The 26,480-nt window shown below is 35.2% G+C and overlaps 1 protein-coding gene and 1 pseudogene across 2 annotated transcripts in view; both read left to right on the forward strand.

The window, feature by feature from the left end:
* The window catches only part of LOC6041687, a 204,589-nt gene that overhangs the window by 10,472 nt on the left and 167,637 nt on the right, over window positions 1–26,480 (forward strand). The gene's annotated exons all lie outside the window — the stretch shown is intronic.
* Window positions 17,610–18,583, forward strand: LOC119771177 (annotated as a pseudogene).

Consider the following 26,480-nt stretch of genomic DNA (forward strand, 5'->3'; position numbering starts at 1 on the left):
AGATATAAGCGTTCAAAATGTCCCCTTTTTTAACGCTTAAATGTGACGCTTTGGATCGAATTTCTGAACTGGCCCCCCAATATAGTAAGTAGAGACATAGTCCTATGTCAAAATGGAAGGTCGTCGTCTGATATTTTTTGTTATCGAAAGCATTTGGGATGGGTTTCTTCTGTTTATTTAAGGGGGTTTTTCAACTTTTATGCTGGAATAACTTAACTTTAGTTGAATTCGAAATAATGTTGAAAAAGAATTTTCTTTCGAGCAAAATAAAAAAAAAATGATGTCATTAATTCTGCGTTTCCAATTTAAGCAGAAAATTATTAAATGCCCTCATAAATTTTCGCCAGACGTCCAAACCGACCGTGACAAAACCCGAAACAAACCCCTGTCAGCTGTCACATTAATCTCGCCCGTCACTTCATTTCGCCGTTTTCATTAGGATAATTTTTCACACCAACCATTCCATCGGAAATCGAGAAGAAAAATCGCTTTTTCACCGAAAAACAACAAATTTTCCACCGTTCCAATCAAACGTCACGTTCTGCCCAAGCCTACTTGGACGTGCCTTAGTCCTCGTCGTCGTCGCCTACTTGATGAAAGATTATCTTGGCGATCGATGTTAAAATTAGTGTTTTAGCCCTCCGCGTTTAACCTGTCATTTTGGCGCGCCTGGAAGGTAGGCAGCACGCACAACCGCCGGCTTGCTTCTTATCGCCGCGCGATATTATTGTTGGCGTGTTGTTGGTTGGTTGTTTTACGTTCGGTGGCGCACGGAGAGAAAAAAAAACACACACTTTGCGACATTGTAAACAGTTTCGATGGTTTTTCTTCCCGCGGGGGGTGGGGAATTTGTTGTTAATTGAAAAGAGTGCGGGCACGAAATGGTTACTGGGTGAAATGTTGAAAATGGTTGATTTTCTGTTTGGAAAATTGGTTGGGTTGAGTGCGGCCATCCCGGGAATTCCCGGGTTATTTTTTTGAAAATCGGGAAAAAATAAATGAATAAATTTCGGTCTGGATATTCAGGTTTAGATGAAAGAAGATTAACAGTTGAATACTTTGAATTGATTCATTTCGCTTATTAGGGAAAAATCTTTGATTTAAATATTTTTGTATTTTTGTATTTTTGTATTTTTGTATTTTTGTATTTTTGTATTTTTGTATTTTTGTATTTTTGTATTTTTGTATTTTTGTATTTTTGTATTTTTGTATTTTTGTATTTTTGTATTTTTGTATTTTTGTATTTTTGTATTTTTGTATTTTTGTATTTTGTATTTTTGTATTTTTGTATTTTTGTATTTTTGTATTTTTGTATTTTTGTATTTTTGTATTTTTGTATTTTTGTATTTTTGTATTTTTGTATTTTTGTATTTTTGTATTTTTGTATTTTTGTATTTTTGTATTTTTGTATTTTTGTATTTTTGTATTTTGTATTTTTGTATTTTGTATTTTTGTATTTTTGTATTTTGTATTTTTGTATTTTTGTATTTTTGTATTTTTGTATTTTTGTATTTTTGTATTTTTGTATTTTTGTTTTTGTATTTTTGTATTTTTGTATTTTTGTATTTTGTATTTTTGTATTTTGTATTTTTGTATTTTTGTATTTTTGTATTTTTGTATTTTTGTATTTTTGTATTTTTGTATTTTTGTATTTTTGTATTTTTGTATTTTTGTATTTTGTATTTTGTATTTTTGTATTTTGTATTTTTGTATTTTTGTATTTTGTATTTTTGTATTTTTGTATTTTTGTATTTTTGTATTTTTGTATTTTTGTATTTTGTATTTTGTATTTTTGTATTTTGTATTTTTGTATTTTTGTATTTTGTATTTTGTATTTTTGTATTTTTGTATTTTTGTATTTTTGTATTTTTGTATTTTTGTATTTTTGTATTTTTGTATTTTATTTTGTATTTTTGTATTTTTGTATTTTTGTATTTTTGTATTTTTGTATTTTGTATTTTTGTATTTTGTATTTTTGTATTTTGTATTTTTGTATTTTTGTATTTTTGTATTTTTGTATTTTTGTATTTTTGTATTTTTGTATTTTGTATTTTTGTATTTTGTGTTTTGTATTTTTGTATTTTTGTATTTTTGTTTTTTGTTTTTGTATTTTGTATTTTTGTATTTTGTATTTTTGTATTTTTGTATTTTTGTATTTTTGTATTTTTGTATTTTTGTATTTTTGTATTTTGTATTTTGTATTTTTGTATTTTTGTATTTTTGTATTTTTGTATTTTTGTATTTTTGTATTTTTGTATTTTTGTATTTTTGTATTTTTGTATTTTTGTATTTTTGTATTTTTGTATTTTTGTATTTTTGTATTTTTGTATTTTTGTTTTTTTGTATTTTTGTATTTTTGTATTTTTGTATTTTTGTATTTTTGTATTTTTGTATTTTGTATTTTGTATTTTTGTATTTTTGTATTTTTGTATTTTTGTTTTATTTTTGTATTTTTGTATTTTTGTATTTTTGTATTTTTGTATTTTTGTATTTTTGTATTTTTGTATTTTTGTATTTTTGTATTTTTGTATTTTTGTATTTTTGTATTTTAGTATTTTTGTATTTTTGTATTTTTGTATTTTTGTATTTTTGTATTTTTGTATTTTTGTATTTTTGTATTTTTGTATTTTTGCATTTTTGTATTTTTGTATTTGTGTTTTTTTGTATTTTTGTATTTTTTTTGTTTTTTGTTTTCTTTTTGTATTTATGTATTTTTGTATTTGTTTTTGTATTTTCGTTTTTTTTTGTTTTTTGTATTTTTGTATTTTTGTATTTTTGTATTTTTGTATTTTTGTGTTTTTGATTTTTGTATCTTTGTATTTTTGTATAAGACACCAAATCGAGCTGTTCTAAAAACTTCGGTTAGATAATCGACTAAACTTTGATCGAACTTTTTTTTAATATCAATCCGAGTATCATTTAATGGAAAATCAACAGCTCCGCAAAATCTAACCCAATTTACAGCCTCGCCAAAGTGTTTCCATAATTTTAGTACCCAAACCCGAAACCCAAACCCATGAAACTCAACGCCTTCTTGGACCCTGACGAGGCAGATAAGGCACACTTTGATGGTCAGACCACTGCCGCCGACTTCGTCGCCGCCGCCGCCATCTTTGATCCTCACCCAACAAGTTCGACTTTTGTTAGAAAATGCTGCAAAGTCGAAGCCCCGTTCGCAACAAAAAAAGAGAAGGGGATGGTAATTGAATTTGTACAAACACTGGTGAAACATTGCCAAACTTGTCGAGCTGAAGAAACTGAACGAAGCAAAAACTCTGCATTGCTAAAGAATCAACAAAATGAGATTACAAAACTTTGGCCCGGGCCGGGCTTGCAGCACTGCAATTGCACTTTTTTTTCGATGCGCCGTTGTTTCAGCCGACAACTTTTCAAAATTGTATTTTGTGACGAAATGAGCAGACAAGATGGCGGAGTTTAGTGGAGTACAAAAAAAACCCACGTGGCGCTGCGTGCCCATGGCTTGCTACGGCAGTGTTGCCAACCCTCGTGGCGCGCTCCATCCAAGTGCACTCTGCTTTTGCTAATTAAATTCAGTTGAGTGCGCGCGCGGGTGCTTTGAAAAGAAAATTGTTTTTTTTTTTCTGGCTGCTGCTGCTAGAAAATTTTAAATTACCTGATAATTTTTCTTTCATTAGCATGCTTCCTATTAGACACTCGAGAGGAGTGTGGAAGATGAGCCTTGGATCTTGGATGGGTGGACCGTGACGGTAGTTCCGTTTTGACAGAGGAAGACACTCGAGGAGAAACGAGCAAAACTTGAGGCGAATTTTTCTTCGCACCACCGCGGAAACCGCGACACATTGTTTGAGGCAGTTTGAGTGGAAATATATTTTTTGCTTGGTTTTGCAAATTAAAGTGCCGACTAGAAAAAAGATAATTCTCTTTAAAACTACTGGTAAAGATTCCGCAAGGCACTCTTGGATTATTTCAGTTTAAGCCAGAGCAAAATATGGTCGATGTTTTCAAATTTAATATCATAATACCAAATTTGTTATTTCAATTTTCAGGTTGAAATTTTAAAATACAATTTACAAATTTAAATTTTTAAGTGAACTGTCAAACATTAAATTTTAAATATGAATAAATTGACATGATTGAGGAGTGGACAATAGGTCGAATAGACAAAAGGTCGAAAGTGAGAAATTGTGAAAAAGTATTCATTCATCCATTCGACATTTTGACCGTTTGACCTGAGCAAAGTTTTCGGTTATGATGAAAGCCATTAAAAAAATATGTAAAATTAAAAAAATACTGGATAAAAAAAGTTGTCAAAATTTTCAAAAATTGTTAAAATTGTCCAAATTGTCAAAATTGTCAAAATCATCACAATTGTTAAAATTGTCAAAATTGCCAAAATTGTCAAAATTGTCAAAATTGTCAAAATTGTCAAAATTGTCAAAATTGTCCAAATTGTCAAAATTGTCAAAATTGTCAAAATTGTCAAAATTGTCAAAATTGTCAAAATTGTCAAAATTGTCAAAATTGTCAAAATTGTCAAAATTGTCAAAATTGTCAAAATTGTCAAAATTGTCAAAATTGTCAAAATTGTCAAAATTGTCAAAATTGTCAAAATTGTCAAAATTGTCAAAATTGTCAAAATTGTCAAAATTGTCAAAATTGTCAAAATTGTTAAAATTGTCAAAATTGTCAAAATTGTCAAAATTGTCAAAATTGTCAAAATTGTCAAAATTGTCAAAATTGTTCAAATTGTCCAAATTGTCCAAATTGTGAAAATTGTCAAAATTGTCAAAATTGTCAAAATTGTCAAAATTGTCAAAATTGTCAAAATTGTCAAAATTGTCAAAATTGTCAAAATTGTCAAAATTGTCAAAATTGTCAAAATTGTCAAAATTGTCAAAATTGTCAAAATTGTCAAAATTGTCAAAATTGTCAAAATTGTCAAAATTGTCAAAATTGTCAAAATTGTCAAAATTGTCGAAATTGTCAAAATTGTCAAAATTGTCAAAATTGTCAAAATTGTCAAAATTGTCAAAATTGTCAAAATTGTCAAAATTGTCAAAATTGTCAAAATTGTCAAAATTGTCAAAATTGTCAAAATTGTCAAAATTGTCAAAATTGTCAAAATTGTTAAAATTGTCAAAATTGTCAAAATTGTCAAAATTGTCAAAATTGTCAAAATTGTCAAAATTGTCAAAATTGTCAAAATTGTCAAAATTGTCAAAATTGTCAAAATTGTCAAAATTGTCAAAATTGTCAAAATTGTCAAAATTGTTCAAATTGTCCAAATTGTCGAAATTGTGAAAATTGTCAAAATTGTCAAAATTGTCAAAATTGTCAAAATTGTCAAAATTGTCAAAATTGTCAAAATTGTCAAAATTGTCAAAATTGTCAAAATTGTCAAAATTGTCAAAATTGTCAAAATTGTCAAAATTGTCAAAATTGTCAAAATTGTCAAAATTGTCGAAATTGTCGAAATTGTCAAAATTGTCAAAATTGTCAAAATTGTCAAAATTGTCAAAATTGTCAAAATTGTTCAAATTGTCCAAATTGTCCAAATTTTTCAAATTGTCAAAATTGTCAAAATTGTTCAAATTGTCCAAATTGTCCAAATTGTCCAAATTTTCCAAATTGTCCAAATTGTCCAAATTGTCCAAATTGTCCAAATTGTCAAAATTTTCAAAATTGTCAAAATTGTCAAAAATGTCAAAATTGTCAAAATTGTCAAAATTGTCAATATTGTCAAAAATGTCAAAAATGTCAAAAATGTCAAAATTGTCAAAATTGCCATAATTGTCAAAATTGTAAAAATTGTAAACATTTTAAAAAATGTCAAAATTGTCCAAATTGTCAAATTTATCATAATTGTCGAAATTGTCAAAGTTGTCAAAATTGCCAAAATTGTCAAAATTAAAAGTTTGTCAAAATACAAAAATACAAAAAAAAACTTTAAAAACTTTAACTTTAACTTTAACAACAAAAATACATTAAATACCTGAAAATTCTTAAAACAGTTTAAAAACTTTGAATACTTGAGAATCATACAATACTTAAAATATTAAAAATACTGAAAATACTAAAAATACTTTAATAATTAAAACAATTGAAATACTCAACATATTTAAAAATCATCAATCAGGGTCTGCTATTTTACCATTCTTAGGTAGGTAGTTTAAACTGAAATTTAAACCAATTCAACCTTAAAAGCAATTTGAAGCTACCTTCTTTAATTTCATTGATAACTTCGACATGCCAAAAATAAAATAACAAAGAAACCATTCAATTACCGTAACTGAATCGAAAATTACACACTTTGACACATTTCCAGCTCAAATTGAACACAAAAGTGCACCAAAAATAACCCAAATCCCACGAGAGTTAGAAATTCGAACCATCAATCGAACCCTCGTTGCACACCGAAACAAAACTCCTCCTAAATTACCACCTTCCCTAACCTCACAACCAAAGCATCAAAGCAGGCCGGTGTAGGGGTGCTGACAGGTATCAAAAGCTTTCCAGCAGTAAGCCATTGTCCAGCTGCTGGTTTTGAAATTTGACCACCGTAGCAGGCCGCACCACCACCTGTGGTGGGTTACTGCGATTCACAGAACAAAAACAAAGCCTTTTGAAAATTCGATATTTGGCAACACTGCCCCCAGCGACTACTATTTCAGGAAGCGTTTTTTTGTTGTCCAGGATAAATTATGTAACGATTTCGCGAGCTAGATTAAATTTCTACACGATCTGCAACAATGAATTATAAAGTGCTTTAGGAGGACCAGGAGGACCTGGAACGAGGGGTCCCTCAATGATTTTTTTAACAGTGCCACTTTCTCCAGTCTTTACGCGGATTTAAATTTATCTGCTAAACGAAGACAGGGTCGAAGTAAGGGGTTGGGGCGGTGTCTAGTCCCGAACCGTATCAAGGCGTCATAAATAACGGCTATAAATAAAGAGTGTTGGACCCCTCAACCCGTTGTTCCACGACGCGGCGGCAGGGAGAACTGTCAGAGTGAATTCCACGCGCACGGTGTGTTTGAGCGTGTGTTAGCGACGCACCAAAGAACACGGGAATTATTGGCAAAAACTTGTACGTCGGAAAAGAACGAAACAACCAACTAAAGTGAGTTTGACTGTTTCGGGAGAGCAATTAGGATTAAAGGATAAAACAACAACCATAAGCTGGCTTTCTCGGGGGTTCGTGTGTGTGTGTAGTGGTACCGCAGCAGCAGGCCATGCGTTCGCTCCAAGGCCCACACGAACACACACACACACACACACACGGCAAGTCATGGCTTGCTGCTATAAATGAACCGCGCGGCCGGATTAAAACAGATAATGCCTGACAAAACTGTGTGCGAAAAGTAGGATTTAATGTTTTTATTTTTGTTTCCGTGGATTTCCGGAAGGATCGAGAGAGGGAGAAAGAGAGAGAGAGTTCACGTGGTGCAACATGCGGAAGTCGACCAGGAAGCGGCAGCTGCGACACGTGGAGCTAATTAAATCGAGCTTGGCGAGGAATAGTCATGCTTGAAATTGTTCGGAATGTGTTGGTGTTTGTGCGTTTAAATTGAATGAGCTTAATTATTTCAGTGTATTTTTAATCCAAGAAAAATCGAGCCTGCTTAAGTTGATACTATTGAATTCTGTTTATCTATTTTTTGTCAATTTTGACAGTTTTGACAATTTTGAAAATATTGACAATTTTGACATTTTTGACAATTTTGTCAATTTTGGCAATTTTGGCAATTTTGACAATTTTGACAATTATGAAAAATTTTACAATTTTGACCATTTTGCCAATTTTGCTAATTTTGCTAATTATTACCATTTTGTCAATTTTGACAATTTAAACAATTTTGACAATTTTGACAATTTTGACAAATTTGTCAATTTTGACAATTTTGACAATGTTGACAATTTTAACAATTTTGACAATTTTTGACCATTTTGACAATTTTGTCATTTTTGTAAATTTTGACAATTTTGACAATTTTGACAGTTTTGACAATTTTGACAGTTTAGTCAATTTTGACAGTTTTGTCAATTTTCACAATTTTGACAATTTCGATAATTTAGACAGTTTTGTCAATTTTGACAATTTTGACATTTTTGTCAATTTAGACAATTTCGACAAATTTGACAATTTTGACAATTTTTAAATTTTGACAATTTTTACAATTCTGACAATTTTGACAATTTTGATAATTTTGACAAATTTGTCAATTTTGACAATTTTGACAATTTTTATAATTTTGACAATTTTGACAATTTAGACAATTTGGACAATTTATATAATTTTGACAATTTTGGAAACTTTAAAATTTTTGACAATTTTGTCAATTTTTATAATTTTAACAATTTTGACAATTATAACAATTTTGTCAATTTTGCCAATATTGCTAATTTTGCCAATTATGACCATTTTGACAATTTTGACAATTTTGACAATTTTGACAATTTTGACAATTTTGACAATTTTGACAATTTTGACAATTTTGACAATTTTGACAATTTTGACAATTTTGACAATTTTGACAATTTTGACAATTTTGACAATTTTGACAATTTTGACAATTTTGACAATTTTGACAATTTTGTCAATTTTGTCAATTTTGACAATTTTGACAATCTTGTCAATTTTGACAATTTTGACAATTTTGTCAATTTTGTCAATTTTGTCAATTTTGACAATTTGAAAAATTTGATAATTTTGACAATTTTGACAATTTTGACAATTTTGACAGTTTTGACAATTTTGACAGTTTTCTCAATTTTCACAATTTTGACAATTTTAACAGTTTTGACAGTTTTGTCAATTTTGAAAATTTTGACAATTTCGATAATTTAGACAGTTTTGTCAATTTTGACATTTTTGTCAATTTGGACAATTTCGACAAATTTGGCAATTTTGAAAATTTTTACATTTTGACAATTTGACAGTTTTGACAATTTTGTCAATTTTGTCAATTTTGTCAATTTTGTCAATTTTGTCAATTTTGACAATTTTGACAATTTAGACAATTTTGACAATTTTGACAATTTTGACAATTTTGACAATTTTGACAATTTTGACAATTTTGACAATTTTGTCAATTTTGTCAATTTTGACAATTTTGACAATCTTGTCAATTTTGACAATTTTGACAATTTTGTCAATTTTGTCAATTTTGACAATTTGAAAAATTTGACAATTTTGACAATTTTGACAATTTTGACAATTTTGACAGTTTTGACAATTTTGACAGTTTTCTCAATTTTCACAATTTTGACAATTTTAACAGTTTTGACAGTTTTGTCAATTTTGAAAATTTTGACAATTTCGATAATTTAGACAGTTTTGTCAATTTTGACATTTTTGTCAATTTGGACAATTTCGACAAATTTGGCAATTTAGAAAATTTTTACATTTTGACAATTTGACAGTTTTGACAATTTTGTCAATTTTGTCAATTTTGTCAATTTTGTCAATTTTGACAATTTTGACAATTTTGACAATTTTGACAATTTTGACAATTTTGACAATTTTGACAATTTTGACAATTTTGACAATTTTGACAATTTTGACAATTTTGACAATTTTGACAATTTTGACAATTTTGACAGTTTTGACAATTTTGATAATTTTTGACAATTTTTGACAATTTTGACAATTTTGACAATTTTTAACAATTTTGACAATTTTGACAATTTTGACAATTTTGACAATTTTGACAATTTTAACATTTTTAACAATTTTGACAATTTTGTCAATTTTGACAATTTTGACAATTTTGACACTTGTGACAATTTTGACAATTTTGACCATTTTGACAATTTTGTAAATTTGTGTATTAACTGCCAGCCGTTTGCGAGCTGCCAAACTAGTAAGATACTAGTAAATACTAGTAAAAGGAAACTGGTTCAAACTGTCAAATCTTGGATGTTTTTATATAATTACGCAAAATTTTGATTGAAAAAAAACTTGTTTTTCAGGACTTCTTACTATTTTTTCGTAACATTCAAGATTACCCCTCTATAAAAATGCACCCAAAAAATGTGAAGCTCATTTCCTTGTAAACAATGAAATAAATGGTCGACATTAAAATTAATTCTCATCTAGAGCGGCGTCGCAAAACAGATTGCTGTTCCACTTCCAGACTTCCAACGACAGAGAGTGCCATGACAAATGCATTCCGAGAACACTTCATCATGTTGTTAGAAGTGCGAGTCGTTCATTTCATGGCTACTTTGATGAGCATAAAAAGAGAAGCACCAGCTGACAACTTTGAGTTCATGTTTCAAAAGGGCGTCTCAACCGAAGAACAAGCTTTCGCCCTTTTCAAAATGTAAACAAACAGCTGTCACTACAGGGCTATACTGAAAGGCACTCCCCCTCAACCATGATTTCAGCAGAAAGTAATTTCAGTGGAAAATCACTTTCGGTGAAAATTCCCTCTCGCAAGAGAGGTCCATCTGGAATTGAAGGTTGAAACTAAGTTGGCCCCGATAAAAGTTGAAAAGTGCTCCGGCAGTCCTTTCAAATCCAAGTGCTCCACGTTTCGGAAATTTGCCGGCAGCGCCACCTACTACTACGACTTTCGCCGCCGTCAAAAGCACTTGTGCCGGCGAAAACCACCCAAACTAATGAAATTTTTCAGCTGACCCTTTTCCACCCTGCTTCCGCCACTAATTTAAACGTCATTCTCCCATCCAAGCAGGCCGCGCGGAACCGTAATAGCCGAGCTCGTTGAAAATAATTGATTTAATCAAATTGGCCCCACAATGCTACCTTTAATTTCCACTTGAAACAGGTAACCATTACCTGCCCCAACCCAAACATTTCCTAACCTAGTTTGTTGCGCTACCTTTCAGGTTTAAGGGCTAAGAGAACCAGCTGGGAGTTTTTTCAGTAAAATTGAAATATCTCGAAAACGATACATTTTCTCAACAAATCGACCCGACATTTTGTAGCCAACATTCTTACGCACCTACTGGTTAAATATGAGCTTGATTGGTTTAGTCTAGCCTGAGTGGTTATCTTTTTAGTAAAAGGTACTAAAACACCTTGAAAATTGCCTCATTTTCCTCCCAACTTTTATAAAAAATGAAAGCGTTTTTGAAAAATCTAAGCTCGACAGTTTGTAGTCGAGACAATTACCTGCAATTTGATATGTATAAAGCCATACTTTAGTTGTAAAATAATTGAGTGGTTATCTTTTTCCCAAAAAAAATCGAAAACATAAACAAATTCGCGCAGAATTCTACTCTCTCATTTTGTCTCGAGCTCGCGTGCTGACAGTTCGTTTGCAGTGGTGCCAGAATATTTTCTTTATATTTTTCAAAGACTTTTTAAAACTTTATAATTTTTTTATGAATTCAGAAATATCAGGTAGGTTTTTTTTCTGAGGTTACAGTGAGTTGGTGGTAGATCTACGGTCTGTTGAGAAGTTCTAGGACATCTACCAACTCTACGGAGTTCAGATATGAAGGTCAACCTGATCAATGGCTGCTTATATCAATAACTATGAAGTTGGAACATCTTCAGGTAGCTTCAGTGAGTTACAGTGGGTAGATCCGTGGTCTGTTGAATAGCTCTAGGACATCTACCAACTCTACGGAGTTCAGAGATGAAGGTCAACCTGATCAATGGCTACTTATATCAATAACTATGAAGTTGGAACATCTTCAGGTAGCTTCAGTGAGTTACAGTGGGTAGATCCATGGTCTGTTGAATAGCTCTAGGACATCTACCAATTCTACGGAGTTCAGATATGAAGGTCAACCTGATCAATGGCTGCTTATATCAATAACTATGAAGTTGGAACATCTTCAGGTAGCTTCAGTGAGTTACAGTGGGTAGATCCATGGTCTGTTGAATAGCTCTAGGACATCTACCAACTCTACGGAGTTCAGAGATGAAGGTCAACCTGATCAATGGCTGCTTATATCAATAACTATGAAGTTGGAACATCTTCAGGTAGCTTCAGTGAGTTACAGTGGGTAGATCCATGGTCTGTTGAATAGCTCTAGGACATCTACCAACTCTACGGAGTTCAGATATGAAGGTCAACCTGATCAATGGCTGCTTATATCAATAACTATGAAGTTGGAACATCTTCAGGTAGCTTCAGTGAGTTACAGTGGGTAGATCCATGGTCTGTTGAATAGCTCTAGGACATCTGCCAACTCTACGGAGTTCAGAGATGAAGGTCAACCTGATCAATGGCTACTTATATCAATAACTATGAAGTTGGAACATCTTCAGGTTGCTTCAGTGAGTTACAGTGGGTAGATCCATGGTCTGTTGAATAGCTCTAGGACATCTACCAACTCTACGGAGTTCAGATATGAAGGTCAACCTGATCCACCTGGATCAGGCTGCTTATATCAATAACTATGAAGTTGGAACATCTTCAGGTAGCTTCAGTGAGTTACAGTGGGTAGATCCATGGTCTGTTGAATAGCTCTAGGACATCTACCAACTCTACGGAGTTCAGATATGAAGGTCAACCTGATCCACCTGGATCAGGCTGCTTATATCAATAACTATGAAGTTGGAACATCTTCAGGTAGCTTCAGTGAGTTACAGTGGGTAGATCCATGGTCTGTTGAATAGCTCTAGGACATCTACCAACTCTACGGAGTTCAGAGATGAAGGTCAACCTGATCAATGGCTACTTATATCAATAACAATAATGGCTACTTATATTAATAACTAATTTTAGCGAAAAAAAAACTTGAGCGATAGTAGACATCGAAAATTTTCAAAAATTCAAAAGATTTTTAAATCAACCCAAACATGCTAAAAATGATTCTTAACGCAGGGGAATTCATTTTAAATTGATTTTAACTAATTGTACTTAAATTTTCATAAAAATATTGAAGTTTTTTGAAAAAATATTTTTTTTGCCCCCTGATTTTTCCGGCCAACATTGAAGGGGGGGGGGGACAAAAACTTAAAATAAAATTTATACCAGCCTAATTTTTGTGAAAAAAAATCGGCGATTTTTCCGTGTATCAATTTTTTTCTCAATAGTCGTCAACCTACAACTTTGCCGAAGACAACAAATTGATCAGAAAATTCACTTAAAAGTTACAGATTTTTTAATATTAGTACAGACAGCTGCCAAAATTGTAAAGGGTCTTGCATGGGAGAACCAATGACACAAAATAGCATCTTTGTTCATAGCGAAGGTCTCCACAAAGTTTGAGCCAAATAAAAAAATACAAAAAAAAGGTCGAAATCGGCTGATTTCGTAGAGAATAACTCTTTTTGGGATAAGGAAGCCAACTATAAATTTTCAGCCATTATTTAGATTTCCCGATATTTCACTGATATTATCGAGAAATTTGAAAAAATCAGATATTTCTTAATATGTTGTTCGAAATATATCTTTGATCTCTAATCCAGCCCACAATAATAAATAGTTGAAAAATATGTTTATACCTCAGTGAGTTAAACTTTGTAGAAAAGAATAAAAAAATCTTTACTTCGGAAATATGTTGCAAACATTTAAAAAATATATTCCAACCAAAAATTGTGGAGTTAATTACGATAAAAATGGAGATCTTGAACAATGTTTGGTCTTTTACTGTATTTTCGTATTTTTGGAACAATTTATAGTACTTAAATATCGCGATAAAAATTGAGTTCTAGAACAATGTTTTGTAATAAGTTATAGTACTCGAATACAAAACTCACAGTTTTTTTTTGTTCAGGAATATGTATCTTATACTTGCTTACACATTTTGCAACTAAAAACTCGTTGTCACCATAAAAGATGAATTTTAGAAAATGTTTGATTTTTGTTTATTTTATGTATTTTTGTATTATTTTTTATTATTTGATTATTTTAAAAATGCGTTTCCAACACTTGTTGAAACATTTTGCAATCAAAACATTGGCGGTCATTGTCATTGTCATTGTCATTGATTACAAAACTATTCAGATTATTTTAGAAATATGTTGCAAACATTTGAAGAAACATGCTCGAATAAAAAATGTGGAAATCATCACGATAAAAATTGAGTTCAAGAACACTGTTTTGTAATAATTTATAGCACTTGAATCAAAAAAACTCATCAGTTTTTTTTTTAGAAATATGTATCTAATACTTGATGAAACATTTTGCAACTAAAAGCTATGGGGGTCGTCACGTTAGAAGTCGAATTCTAGAACAATGTTTAATTTTTATTATATTTTACGTATTTTTGTAATATTTTGTAGTATTTGAATACAAAACAGATTGCTTTTGAAATATGTTTCCAACACTTGATGAAACATTAGGCAACCATAAACTTTGGGGGTCATTGCTATAAAAATCAATCACACATACAGTACGTACTTTAGGATTTTCACTGTTTTTACGTATTTTTGTAAAATTTCGCCGGGACCGTGGTGTAGGGATAAGCGTGGTTGCCTCTCACCCAGTCGGCCTTGGTTCGATCCCAGATGACATCCCGGTCACGCCTTCCGTTGGACGGGGAAGTAAATGTTGGCCCCGGTCTAACTTGGAGGTAAGGTCGTTAGCTCAGTCCAGGTGTAGAATTCGTCTCCGTGGGTCCTGTCTCAATGGAGTCGCTGGTAGGCTGTTGAACTCATAATACAAAGGTTGTAAGTTCGAATTCCGGGGTGGATGGAAGCTAAGGTGTAAAAAGCGGTTTGCAATTGCCTCAACAACCAAGCCTTTTGACACCTAGTTTCGAGTAGGAATCTCGCAATCGAGAACGCCAAGACAATGTGAGGAGCGAACAATTTATTTATTTTTGTAAAATTTTGTAGTGCTTGAATACAAAACTCTTCAGATTATTTCAGAAATATGTATCTAATACTTGAGGAAACATATTGCCACTAGAAACTGTTGGGGCCGTCACGATAAGAGTTGAATTCTAGAACAATGTTTGAATTTTACTGTATTTTACGTATTTTTGTAATATTTTGTAGTACTTGAATACAAAACTCTTCAGATTGCTTTTGAAATATGATTCCAACGCTTGATGAAACATTATGCAAACAAAAACATTGGGAATCATTGCTATACAAATCAGGTTCTTGAACAAATGTACGTTTTTTACTGTATTTATGTATTTTTGTAAAATGTTGTAGTACTTGAATACAAAGCTCTTCAGATTATTTCAGAAATATGTAGCTAATACTTGAGGAATCATTTTGCCATTAGAAACTGTGGGAGCCGTCACGATAACAGTTGAATTCTAGAACAATGTTTGAATTTTACTGTATTTTACGTATTTTTGTAATATTTTGTAGTATTTGAATACAAAACTCTTCAGATTGCTTTTGAAATATGTTTCCAACGCTTGATGAAACATTATGCAAACAAAAACTTTGGGGGTCATTGCTATTAAAATCAAGTTCTCGAACAATGTACGTTTTTTACTGTATTTACGTATTTTTGTAAAATGTTGTAGTATTTGAATACAAAACTCTTCAGATGGCTTTTGAAATATGTTTCCAACGCTTGATGAAACATTATGCAAACAAAAACTTTGGGGGTCATTGCTATTAAAATCAAGTTCTCGAACAATGTACGATTTTTTGAAGTATTTACATATTTTTGTAATAATTTATAGTACTGGAATACAAAAATCTTCACAATGTTCTTGAAATAATAGTTGAAGATTTTTACATCCGAAGTAATATGGAATCAATGGCATAATTATTGGTATCACGTTCATGCGGCACAAAAATATGCCTATCGCCATGCTGGCAGCACGGTGCAGACGGCGAGAGAGAATAGAGAGAGAGAGCAGCGCGCGGGGAGAGCGAAATGTAGCAAGCACAAAACGACAAAAATCGGAGCTCGGTCTTTCACTTAGCCCTTAAGTGCCTTCGTACTAAAGCAAAGCTCGCCGTTGCCGCCGCCATTGCTGTTGTTATTGTTATTGTTTGTTGCCACCACCACCAGCACCAACATCAACAACAACCGACCCGAACCGAACCCCGGGTTCTCTCATTAGTTTCCAGGTGATGGAAGGACGGACGGACCGTACCATCGTAGCAAGCGCCGACTTTGCGCGGAATCTCCACTTTGGCAATTTCAATCTTAATTTTGATTCACTTGCCGGCTTCGCCGGCTAGGGTGCACATGTGCCCGCTTTAACCCTCAACTGTCAGTTTGACAGTTGCTGTCACTTTTTTTTACGTTTCGTTGAAACTTGTTGAAACTTGTTAATTTTTAAAGTTTTGTCTATTTGAAGGTTGGAGTGGCGTCCCTCGGGCACATCTTTCAACTCCGCCATCGTCAGGGTCGTTTTGCAATTTTTCACCACGCCCCCACCCCTGCTGCTGCAACATTTTCATTATTCAACTGTTTCCTGTTTTTTTTTTATTTCTCGTGAGGTGGATTTTTTCCTCCCCTTTCAGTTGTTTTGCTCACGTGAAGTCGTCGTCAACGGCGACTACGATGAAGAGATTATTCGCCGGAACGACTTTACATTGGCGGGGCAGGAATTGCATGGCATGCTGTGTTGTTGTTGTTGTTTTTTTTTTCGGTGCACAGCCCTGCACAACCTGTCAGATGGGTTGTTTTGGTGGGTAGGGATGCACTCATCAAAGCAGGCGCGTGGAAAGGGACGACACGTGGCGGTGAAGGGGTCTTAAGGTGAAATTACATGGTTCTTTATGTTTTGTTAATGATTCTCCAGTATTTAAGGTGAAATGTGTTGAAAAGGATTAAATTCTCACGGTTGAAATAACAAATCGTCGAATTTTCTACCCAAATAAAATTGTAAACATTGTGATAGTTCCCGCCAATCGAGCCCTAAAATTATGTCCCACTTTGGTCACATTTCAAAACGAATAAACGATCAAATTGAGCAGAATGGAATTCTGGAAAGGATTTCTGTTAGGAGATCCGACAATTCTTAGTTTTCAAAAGTTATAAACATTGATTTGCTTCCAAAATCGTTGACAATGTCCTCAATTAAGAAGAAAATGATTTCGAATCAAAAGAGTTGTCCCCATTTTTTTAAAGAATATTACCGTACATATATTTTTATACAATTTCATACTTATTTCTTATTTCAATATATTTGGTTCAGCACGTAATTCTTGCCAAATCGATTTACCAAGAAACCCAATTAATATAACACTCACCGATCCAATCACCAACACCAGTCCATAATCCTAGCAAGCACAACCATCCAGGCAAGCTGTGCCATTTCTGAGAAAACAGTTCCATCCAAGTCGTCGCAACTCAACGAGCGCAGCAACAGGCTAGCCAGCGGAACCAGAACTCCCCCGAATCGCAGTATGCCATGACGACGAAATATGACAGCTCTCTTCCCGAGCGCAGTGTTCAAGGCTTGCTTTGTTGCGCGCATCAACATTTGAAACGGGCGTAACTTGGAAGCTTTCATGCTTGGCGCAGGACGAGTTGACCCTTTCCACAACAACGACCGACGACGACAGGCATCAGCTGTCATCTGACAGCCGCCTTCATGGCTTGCTGAGCACATCCAGACGGCATCCGGCGTCACAGAAAAAAACCTGACAAAAATGACTTCTTATTTCGCGTTTTATGTGATGATGAAATTTCTCCAAGCAACCAGTCGACATTGTCAACATACGTCGCGCAACAAACCCCGACACTAAGGGCAAATCACTTCTGATACTGAGGTGTGTATAGAGTGTGTATGTAGTCAGTATCATACTCGATATCGTGCGTATGGTATGGACCTCTGTATTAATCATTATTACGAATATTTATTTCAGTGTGGGAACTTTTGACATTTTTCAACGTCAAACTCTGGTGCAGTTGTTTTTATTGTTAGGTTAAGTTTTCTTTGCTGGTTGATGGAGCGTATTCGGGACACGGCTAGCCAGAAGGAAATCGGCAAGTGGACGGCGATCGTTGCTCTGCACCAGGGCGTTCGGTTACGGTGATCGGCGAGGCCGTCTTCGCGCGTTGCCTGTCCGGAACGTGCCAAGGCTAGCAAGCAACTCGCCGGGCCGTTCCCCAAACTAAACGTTGTCGACCGTAAGACGTTCCTCACGCACATCCGCAGCGCCGTGTACTGTGCCAACATCGTCTCGTACGGCCATGGCTTTATGCTGCTCCGCAAGGCCGTCAACGAGTACAAGTGGAACCTGAACTTCGATGGAATCGCGTTGATGTGGCGTGGAGGCATCATCCGCAGTGTCTTCCTCGGAAACATTCGCAACTCGTTCGTGCGCAAACCGGCGATGTCGCATCTGCTGCTGGACAACTTCATCAAGAACGCCATCGTGAAGAACCAGCAGTGATATTGTAAGGTCGTCCCAGTGCCGGTCATGTCCGCCGCGCTGGGCTTCTTCGATGGCTACCTTTCGGAGCGACTGTTCGCGAATCTGCTGCAGGCACAGCGGGACTACCTTGGGGCGCACACGTACGAGCTGCTTGGCAAGAAGTCAAGTTTGTGCACATCAACTGGACCGGCAAGGGCGGCAACGTTTCCGCTACTACTTATCTGGCCCAATGTGACGAGCACGATGCCGCTGGTTGATTCCGCTACATTCCGTTGAACAGAGGACACCGTCTCCATTAATCGTTATTTATTGTTGCCCATTCGGTTAGATTTCGAAATTGTTTTCTTTTTTTGTAATAAAAGTGGTTGTTTAGGGTTTTGTCTATTTTTATTTACATTTTGACAAGTATCTACTGATTAAATTCATAAATATTATGTTGGCTGGGGAACGGAAATGCTATTGGCAAGATGCTGTTGCACAGTTCGTCGAAGCATTCAAATACACAGAACTGTACCGTTGGGGCAGATTCTTGACCGAAAAGACGGTTCGTTTGATGTGGTTCCCGACACGGAGTTGTCGTGGCGCGGACTGCGTCGCGAGGTGATTCGTTGTACCGGAAGGCCACTTTGAGGAAGTGTCTGGTTGCTTAAACTTAAAAGAAGATCGTCGAGCTGGATCAGGAACGGAATCAGGCTTTGTAGATCCTCGCCAAATCGACGAAAAGTTTTGAAGCGCTCAAAAAGGAAAATCTCGTCAGAGGAATCTAACAATACCGACCTCAAAGCCACCCTCATGGACAAAACCCAGCACCTGCTCGAGCAAAAAGAGCAACTCCAAACCAAACTTTTTGATGTCTCCAAATCCGCACTCATATTTGTCGAATCCGAGCTCAAAACTTGCCAATCATGGAGCGACTTGACTTCCCCCAACTCCAGCAACCACCCACAACAAATTCAATGAAAAAATCGTCAAATGATGATGTTTTTTCCACAATTTAATTTTCAAATTGCTGAAAAAACTTGTGTCGAGGGCAATCTAACTTAGAATTTAGCCTTGTTTACTATTTTGAACGATTTTGACAACTACACTGATATAAATCGTATCAAAAAGTTGACCATGCCATGCCAGTATTATGCGCGTATGGTACGCGCGTATGGTATGCGGCCGTACACAGTATGCGGTATACTCGAAGTGATTAACCCTTAGCCCCGACATCGGTCCAAACGGCAATTGAATTTCCAATTTCGAGCAACTTTTCCCCGGAGCTATTCAACCGCGTAGAGAAAACTTCTTGCAGTTTTCTTTTGTTGGGTCGTTAGCACGCCCAGCTGGAACTTTTGACCTTTCTTTCTTTTTTTTTGCGGCCGCAATGTTTGCACGTGTGACTTTATCTTTCTTTCTTTCTTTCGAATGCACCCCGTGACATCATTGACGGCAGACATCGGGCATTCCGGACGACGTGTGTAACGGTTGGCTGTTCCTGATTGAGCTGAGTGGAAGTAACCGGCGACCACTATTAAAGTTGGTTTTGGTTGGGATTGTTGAGGGAAAGTTTTCGAATTGATGAGGTGATTTTTTCCAGTGTAGTTTTGTTAGAATGGAGTCATGGAAGGAAATGTTTCAATTTGTAAAATGAAAATCATGAATTCAATTAGAAGATTTGTTCCAGTGCATTCATTCAAAACCAGGTACACCGAAAAAAAATTACACGTGTATTTCATTAATTTCTCCCACGAATCCGTGCCGGCCATCATTAGTGTGACAAATTGCCACGTTAAACTATGTTTGCTCGTATTCCGCTCACGTTCCCGCAAAGTCATTCGTCAGCGCGGGGATTAATGTCGCATTAATTATTACGACAATTTCCGGGGCCACCACACCGTGCGCGTTTGGAAAAGGTGGAAAGATTACAATCTCGCACACTCTTTTGGGGCGCCAGACACGTGACCCAAATCTCGAAGCAAAACTGCGCCCACACTATCTTCGCAAAACAACAACCGGAAATGAGCGCGCGCGCGGAAACTAATTAAGCCCGCCGCCATCTTGAATGATTAATTACACGGTGAAAAATTGTTGCCCACGTTCATTAATCATCCGGCAAAGCTGCTTCTGCGGAAAGTAACGAAGGTCTGCCCGAAAAAGGGTGGACGCAGCTGGCCATGGCAAGTGACGTTTGAAGGTCAAACGAGTAAATTCAAGTGAGCCTTTTGCTCCAGTGTTCTGACTGGAGCTTAAATTTCACCAACCTTAAAATAGTTCCAGACCCCGGCCCTCCTCAACATCCAGGCAAGCCATGACCACAACCTTGTCCTGTCAAAGCAGCTTCTGCAAGTTCGAACTCACCACAGGAAAGCCACCGCCTACTCTGATTATCTTGTCAATTGGTATTAAGCCAGTATCGGAACCCCCTCCAACCCTGGCCGCTATTGATTGGGCTCTCTGGCAGAGCCTACTGAGTGAGAGCCGGACTGCCTGTTCGTTGCTAATAGAGTTTTGTGATTGTCTGTCTGTTCGATAATGGTTTGTTTGGCATTTTTGGTTCTGCTCGAACGCACACAACCACTCGAGTTAGCTCTTTCGCAGACTAATAGGTGTTGAAAGCCCAGCTGTCACCGGGCAGAGAGTGTTTGACCTAAGAGGAAGAGGTGCCAATGAGCTTCTTGTTTTTCTTTTCCACCTCTTTTTTTGACAACATTGTGCCCTATCAAACATTTCGACGGGGTAGTGCGAAGAGGGATACCGAGTTGCCAGAAAGTGTCATTCTGTTGCATCCTACTGCTTGTAGCGCACGCGTTTGTTTTGATTGGAGTGGGTGGTTTTGATTTTCAGTTTTTTTGTATTTTTAACATGAAGTGTATGGTTGTTGGGTGTGATAGGACACGGCGGACTGATCCCTTGCTCAGCTTTCACCGATTCCCGAAGGATCTGTGTATCCGACGTGCATGGATCAGCTTTTGTGTGAACAGCACGGATGAAGAACATCACTTCAATGTGAAAGGTAGTACCCGCGTTTGTGAGGTAAGTTTCTCTGAAGAAATATATTTTTTGTAGAAATTTAACGCAACAAGAAAATTAAGACAAGGGGTTGACATAAAAGAAACAGTATTCCAATATTTTTTTTTTTCTTCAATTTACAGATCCATTTTGTCGACGGCAATGCCAAAAACTATACAACCGTACGAGGACCCATTCCGGATGAGCTTGGAGCAGAAAATAATGAGAACGTTGGAACACTAGTTTCCCGGTTGCGAGAGAAAGTGGTGAAATTGGAACGGTATTTTTTTGTAATTATTACTGTTTCCTGCTGAAAATTACTGAGTATTTTGACAAAGGGGGGACATAGGGGACATTTGCCGAACCATATGGGTTTTGGCAATATGGGTATCAAATTCATCATTTTCGATACCGGACATGAAAATGGCCATTCCGATAATGGTGGCCACAACCTGGGGGACATTTATCGAACCATACACACAAGATTCATCCGCCTACGATTGAAGACATATCATCCACGAAAATCGAGAAAAATGAAGTTTGACTGCAGGAGTATGTATGTTTGATCTTCGTTTGAGTTGACTGATTTTGTTGTTATCACTTTTTTATTTTAAACGGTTTTTGTTACTGATTAAACATGAATTAAAACATTACTTGAAATAAAACTTTCATTTAATTATTTGAAACATAAAATTCTACCCTTTCTGACAACACTGCCAAACGCGATGGATGATGCCCTGTTGTAGTTTTTTGTCTACGGTGTCGACTGAGCATCTGTCAAATTTCGCTGGTTCCTGAGCTGGTTTCAAAACAGTTAGCGAGTCGGCATCTCTTCCTCTTAGTGTTTGACATGGCCTGCGGCGTTGTCAGTGCCATTATGGCAACACGGGTTGCCATAATGTTTTGCTCAAGGTTTGTTGATAGAGGTGGGATTGTTGCAGGTTGTGTCAACCTTTTAAAACTCAAATCGTCTAGTAATCCGATCATAATATTTACCCTTTTTGACAGTAGTTGCGGTGTAGCAATCCATTGACCAACGACAAAACCACCCCATCACTACTGTCAAAAAAGGTAAATATTATGATCGAAATGCTACACAAATTTCCAACCTTTCATCAACAAACCTTGGAGATTACCGATCACAGTAGGCCACGATCTGTCAAAACTGCACGACAATTGGAGAATAGACAGAAATGTTTCGCAATTACACAACGCTTCACTGGTAATTACCCAAATCGATTTGAAACCTTTTTTCCGAGGAAAAACGAGATCCTCTTGGCTTCCGCAAACTTCTAGGCTGAGAGATGGAAGGGTGTGCCACTGATTGTACACCACTTAAGTGGAAAATGAACCGTTAATAATTTGATTCGTTAGCGGGGCGCGAATAATGCAATCATGTGTGTGTGTGTGATGTTGTGAGAAGGCATTAGAAAGGCCCTAAACGATACTCCGCCGGCAGCACTTGTCTAGGCACTTTACTTGGTAACGCAGAATAATCGCACCATTATTAAGCGGAAATCGCTACGATTAGAGCTGTGGAAGGAGGGCGAGCCTATTGTTGCTGGGAAACCGCTTCCAAAGCCGGCTCGGATTAATTGCCAGCGTTTCAACGCCTTCTGCGATGAATTGATCTTTTGCGAAAGTTTCCTAAAGGGCGTAGCTCTTTTAAAGTTGCAGAATCTGACAATGTTGTAGAAAATGCAAAGTTTTTGAACGAAATTTTAGACCAAAATTTTGCGGGGCAAACTGCAAACTCGCAAACCATTTGATTGGTTAGGCCCTTTGGTCAAATCAACACAGTCAGTCACAACAGTCAGTGCCGAGTCCATTTGCAGGGCAATGCAACAAAGCCCTTCAGAAGTGCATCCATCCACAGATCGATTGCAAATTCTGTGCCGTTTTCCCACGAGTAAGAGCCTACTAGGAAGTCTGGAAGAGAGAAAAGAAAGGTGACATTTGACATTTCAACGGCGTCTGTGAACTGTTGTCAATTTTGACAATTTTGGGATTTTTTCAAATTTTGGACAATTTTGAACATTTTGACAATTTTGTCAATTTTGACAATTTTAACAATTTTGACAATTTTCATAATTTTGACAATTTTGAAAATTTTGACAACTTAGACAATTTTGACAATTTTGACAATTTTGATAACTTTGATTTTTTTAAATTAAAAATTTGGCAATTTTGGCAATTATGACAATTTTGCCAATTTTGACAATTTTGGCAATTTTGGCAATTATGACAATTTTGACAATTTTGACAATTTTGACAATTTTGACAATTTTGACAATTTTGACAATTTTGACATTTTGACAATTTTGACAATTTTGACAATATTGATAATATTGACAATTTTGACAATTTTGACAATTTTGACAATTTTGACAATTTTGACAATTTTGACAATTTTGAAAATTTTGACAATTTTGACAGTTTTGACAATTTTGACAATTTTGACAATTTTGACAATTTTGTCAATTATGTCAATTTTGTCAATTTTGTCAATTTTGTCAATTTTGATAATTTTGACAATTTTGACAATTGTGTAGACCATTTTGACAATTTTGACAATTTTAACAATTTTGTCAATTTTGACAATTTTGAAAGTTTTATTTTTTTTCAATTAAAAATTTGGCAATTTTGCCAATTATGACAATTTTGCCAATTTTGCCAATTTTGACAATTTTGTCAATTTTGACAATTTTGACAATTTTGACAATTTTGACAATTTTGACAATTTTGACAATGTTGACAATTTTGACAATTTCGACAATTTTGACAATTTTGACAATTTTGACAATTTTGACAATTTTGACAATTTTGACAATTTTGACAATTTTGACAATTTTGACAATTTTGACAATTTTGACAATTTTGACAATTTTGACATTTGTGACAATTTTGACTATTTTGATAATTTTGATTTTTTTTATTTAAAATTTGGCAATTTTGGCAATTATGACAATTCTGCCAATTTTGCCAATTTTGACAATTTTGACAATTTTGACAATTTTGACAATTTGGACAATTTTGAAAATTTTGACAATTTTGACAATATTGACAATTTCGACGATTTGGAATTTTTAACAATTTTGGCAATTTTGACAATTTTGTCAATTTTGACAATTTTGACAATTTTGACATTTTTGATAATTTTGGCAATTTTTTTGACAATTTTGTCAATTTTGACAATTTTGACAATTTTGACAGTTTTGACAATTTTGACAATTTTGACAATTTTGACAATTTTGTCAATTTTGTCAATCTTGACAATCTTGACAATTTAGACCATTTTGACAATTTTGACAAAATTGACAATTTTGACAATTTTGACCATTTTGACAATTTTGACAATTTTGACAATTTTGACAATTTTGACAATTTTGACAGTTTTGACAATTTTGACAATTTTGACAATTTTGACAATTGTGACAATTTTGACAATTTTGACAATTTTGACAATTTTGACAATTTTGACAATTTTGACAATTCTGACAATTTTGACAATTTTGACAATTTTGACAATTTTGACAATATTGACAATTTTGACAATTTTGACATTTTGACAATTTTGACAATTTTGACAATTTTGACAATTTTGACAATTTTGACAATTTTGTCAATTTTGACAATTTTGACAATTTTGACAATTTTGACAATTTTGACATTTTTGATAATTTTTACAATTATGACAATGTTGACAATTTTGACAATTTTGTCAATTTAGACAATTTTGACAATTTGGGTTATTTTGTCAATTTGTGTTATTTTGACAATTTGAACAATTTAGGTTTTTGACAGTTTGGGTTATTTTAACAATTTGTGTTATTTTGACAATTTTGACATATTGGGTAATTTTGACAATTTTAGCAATGTTGACAATTTGTGTTATTTTGACAATTCGTGTTATTTTGACAACTTTGACAATTTTGACAATTCCCTAAATTCAGCTTGCCCTTCCCGCCATTAAGGCTTCTTCACAGCCTGCTTGTTGCATCCACTTCCAAGTGTGTAGCATTTGTTCAAAACACACTCGAAAAGTGCGCTCATTGTTGGGGTGGCAGAGCGCAGCCATTTTGAAGACCACTTGACAGCTCCTCTTCAAGGCCTACTCTGACAGTCGCGTGCCGCGTGCACAAATGTGGCCCTAATTAAGAGCCAGTTTTCCAGCTTCGTTTGTTTTGAATGGCTTGCCAAATCTCGGCGTTGGTGGAACGGGTTGCTTCGTGTTTTGTTTTTGTTGTTTTTGTGTGAGCTTGTCAAAGGAGAGTGTTCTTCACGACGAACTTTTTCGGGGAGTGGTGGCATTTTGAAAAGATGATAATGAAGTTTATTTGTCTGTTTGAGGAGCCTCTCGACGGCCAAATTGGATTGGATACGGTTCGTTTCGGTTGGGTTCTCCCTTGTATGAGGAAGGAGGAAGACGGGTTTTTTTTTCTCTCTGCCCCTTTCGAACTGCTAAGAGGGATTTGGGGTTTTGATCCTCCCCCGGAGAGGCCGGTCCGTCCCTCTTGAAGGTGCAAAAAAGTCGACGAACAATAGAAGAAGGTGAGGTATTGTGGTTTGGTTTTTTTCTTCAGAAACTTAAAGGTAAGAGGTTGAGCATTGTTAGAATTCGGATTAAAGGTGGTTTGCAAATTTCCCGTAAATGAATGCCACCTTAAGAGTTGAAGTTTCAAACTTCCAACCCAAGGTGGAAAGCATCCCTCCGTGACCAAAACAAATTGAATCTCTTCAAAACTGACACGCCGTTAAGTGGCCTGCTGCGAAGGACTAATTGATACACATGGCCGTCTGGAGAATATCGCAGCAGGCTTCGAAACTCCGAAGGCAGCCCAGCGCTTACTTGGACTGTCGAACACGGCCAAGATTGATGGATCTGTTTCGCCCAGAAATAACCCCCGGAAAATTACAACCTGTTGAGGGCGAACCGAAATTTGATAGATCGAGGAAGGCGTTTGCGTTTACTTCGGCAGAAGATGAATCATGGCTTGCTACGCGCTTCGGCGATGAAATTGATAGCGTTTATTTGAGTTTTTCCCTTTTCCCAAAAAAAAAAAAACTGATTAATGAAGAAATAAGCTGCATGTTTCGTAGCATTTCCTGCAATCTTTCTCGTCCCGACACGCACACACGTGGTTAAGGTGTCAACACGTCGCATGACTCTCTTCCGCGACGATGATTGATGAGAACCCGTCGGGAATTCTGGTTTCAATCCAAGAAGGCCCCCAACAATATGTCATCTGCGTCGTGCTCGCACGGCACGGCCTGCTAT

This window comes from Culex quinquefasciatus, chromosome 1 (assembly GCF_015732765.1).
Source record: "Culex quinquefasciatus strain JHB chromosome 1, VPISU_Cqui_1.0_pri_paternal, whole genome shotgun sequence".
Taxonomy (NCBI): Eukaryota; Metazoa; Arthropoda; class Insecta; order Diptera; family Culicidae; genus Culex; species Culex quinquefasciatus.